Raw genomic sequence first — 3,348 nt, forward strand, 5'->3', positions numbered from 1 at the left:
TAAGGACATGAGGAAAAGCCTGATAGTGCTCAGTAAAGGTGTAATTTTTTTAAAAAAAATTATTTTCACCCTCGTTTAATGGGTCCTAAATCTTATGGGTATGGAGCAACAGATGGAGATTAATGCCTTTGTTACTTCATCTGTGTTCTCCTTTGGCAGATGCTCTATAGCTGTAACTACAGAATTATTGAAAATTGACCTTGATAATATGTAAATACATTTCTTTTTGCCAATAATAACATTCAAACTCCTTGAAGGAGACAAACTTTCTGACCTCTTTTAGCTACTGAGAGGTGTCTCACGTGATTTGGTCTCTGTTGCTCTGCAATTTTTACGACCCGTAATGTATCTGTAGAGAACTCTAAAACCCCAGAATTAAGAAATTAGAGGGAGTCAGTATAAAGCCAGATAAGCTTTGATTTTACTGTGTAGCCTATGCTGGCCTCAGCTTTGGAGTACTCAGCTTCCAGCACTGGAAAATGAACTTTGCTAGTTCCTTCCCAGCAGAAACTCTAGTGACGATGTGATACAGGAGACCTGTAGGGACATGGTTGCTATATGAAAACAAAACAAAACAAAAAAACAAAGGAAGGTCAGAACACTGAAAATGAGTATAAAAACTCCAGCAGACATGGGAGAAGTGATGAAGTTAGACAGAACATAAAGACTGTCTGTATGGATGACTCTCCAATTATTCTATAATTACTGGTGTGAATCAAAACTCTCCTTGTGGAGTGAAAGAAATGTTTGTAAAATTTTCATTGGTCTCTCAAGCCTAAATATGTTTATCATTGTTAAGATTGGACATAAGGGTTATGAATATGAGAAATATAAAGAGAATTTCTTTAAGCTTAGGGACTGTGTGAATGCCTTGAGTTATTCTTAAAGCTCTATTTAGCATGAACATGCACTGGCAAGAAATAATATGAACGTAACCAATGTGGGAAAACCATCAGGAGTCACATTTACATTCAGGACATGTAAAACCTGACCCTAGAGAGAAAATATATGCATTTTGGTGACACGATCACTTTTGTTTTTTGTTGTCACTTATCCAAAGTTCTTTTCAATATCATGAAAATTTTACAGGGGAAAGAACCTGAATGTATGTAAGCAGCGTAGAAAAGGCTTTTCTTTTGAGTAACATTCAAAGACTAGAACAACCTCACATTCGAGATAAACCCTGCAAAGGTTTAACACATGTAGAACATGTGTTAAAAACCGTCAGTTATTTGACTACTTAAAGTAATTTACACCGGAACGAACCCTTTTGTATATAGGTGCTTTGAGCTCTTTTTCATTTACTACAGTTCATTTAAAACACATACATGAACTCACACTGACCAGCACTCTTTCTTTGCATGGATGGCATTTGATAAAACCTTCATGCTCACCCTTCCTTTGGGCATTAGGAAGGGTTTCAGTAGCGAGAAACCCTGTGAGCTATGCGAGAAAGCTTTCATTTAGTTTCTTTCAGTTCCTTTTGAATATATGAACAGACTCACAATGGAGAGATATCTTGCAAGAGCAAATGACAGAGCAAAGTCTTCCCCGTTGGCAGTTTCTTTAATCACCAAGAGAAGACTCAACAGTGGAAAGGGAATGTATACAGGGAAGCAGCATGGGAAACATTTTCTTCTCTGAGTGGTTGTAAAGTCCTGGGCGGATTTTGATGCGTGAGGAATCCTATAACTGTGAGAAAGCCTTTACTCATTCTCATTTAAAATACATGATAGGGCTCATCCTGGAAAGAGTTCCTGAGAATAGAATATGGGGATATCACCTTATCTTATGACTTCTCACAAGCCTGTCAAAGCTGGCAGAAATACCTCTAGTCACTGAAATGACAAAAACGGAAGAATGAGCTGTGGTTACAAACCTTGAACACGAGAGTCGTGTCAGTTCTTTAATTTGGTTTATGTCTCAGACTACCACCAGCACGCAAACGTTCTAAACGTGTAAGTACATAACAAAAATTTCCAGTTGTGACAAGTCTTAAAAAGAAGTCCCCAACGGTCAGTAAAGTGGACCATAGATCCAGAATGATCGCTTAAGTCCCTTGATAACTTTTACTAAATAGGAATAGACTTGAAGTGAGAGATTGCAGCATCACCACCATTATCTGTCCCTGCTACGGAGAATTGTATTTCTGGGTGTATTTATGTACTCACATTTGATATGTGATCAGGGCCTGCTAAGAGATGGATGTTGATTCTGATTTTTTTTCTTTTTTTTTCCTTTTAATTATTTTATTAGATATTTTCTTCATTTACATTTCAAATGCTATCCCAAATGTCCCCTATACCCTCCCCCTGCCCTGCTCCCCTACTCACCCATTCCCACTTCTTGACCCTGGCATTCCCCTCTATGGTATATATAAAGTTTGCAAGACCAAGGGGCCTCTCTTCCCAATGATGGCTGAATACGCCATCTTCTGCTACATATGCAGCTAGAGACATGAGCTCTGGAGTTACTGGTTTGTTCGTATTGTTGTTCCACCTACAGGGTTGCAGCCCCCTTCAGCTCCTTGGGTGCTTTCTCTAGCTCCCCCATTGGGGGCTGTGTGTTCCATCCAATAGCTGACTGTGTGCATCCACTTCTGTGTTTGTCAGGCACTGGCATAGCCTCACAAGAGGCTGCAATATCAGGATCCTTTCAGCAGAATCTTGCTGGCATGTGCATTAGTATCTGGGTTTGGTGGCTGATGATGGGATGGATCTCCGGGTGGGGTAGTCTCTGGATAGTCCATCCTTTTGTCTTAGCTCCAAACTTTGTTTCTGTTACTCCTTTTATGGGTATTTTGTTCCCTATTGTAAGAAGGAATGAAGTACCCATCCCTTGGTCTTCCTGCTTGTGTTTTATCTTGTGTTTTGTAAATTGTATCTTGGGTATTCTAAGTTTCTGGGCTAATATCCACTGATCAGTGAGTGCGTATCTAGTGACTTCTTTTGTGATTGGGTTACCTCACTAAGGATTTTATCTTCCAGTTATATCCACTTGGCCTAAAATTTCATAAATTGATTGTTTTTAATAGCTGTGTAAATCTACCACATTTTCTGTATCCATTCCTCTATTGAGGGACATCTGGGTTCTTTCCAGCTTCTGGTCATTATAAATAAGGCTGCTATGAACATAGTGGAGCATGTGTCTTTATTACCAGTTGGAATATCTTCTGGGTATATGCCCAGGGGAGGTATTGCTGGATCCTTCGGTAGTACTATGTCCAATTTTCTGAGGAACCACCAGACTGATTTCCAAAGTGGTTGTACAAGCTTGCAATCCCACCAGCAATGGAGGAGTGTTCCTCTTTCTCCACATTCTTGCCAGCATCTGACATCACCTGAATTT

The sequence above is a fragment of the Mus pahari genome, chromosome 16 (genome assembly GCF_900095145.1).
Source record: "Mus pahari chromosome 16, PAHARI_EIJ_v1.1, whole genome shotgun sequence".
In the NCBI taxonomy this organism is placed as follows: Eukaryota; Metazoa; Chordata; class Mammalia; order Rodentia; family Muridae; genus Mus; species Mus pahari.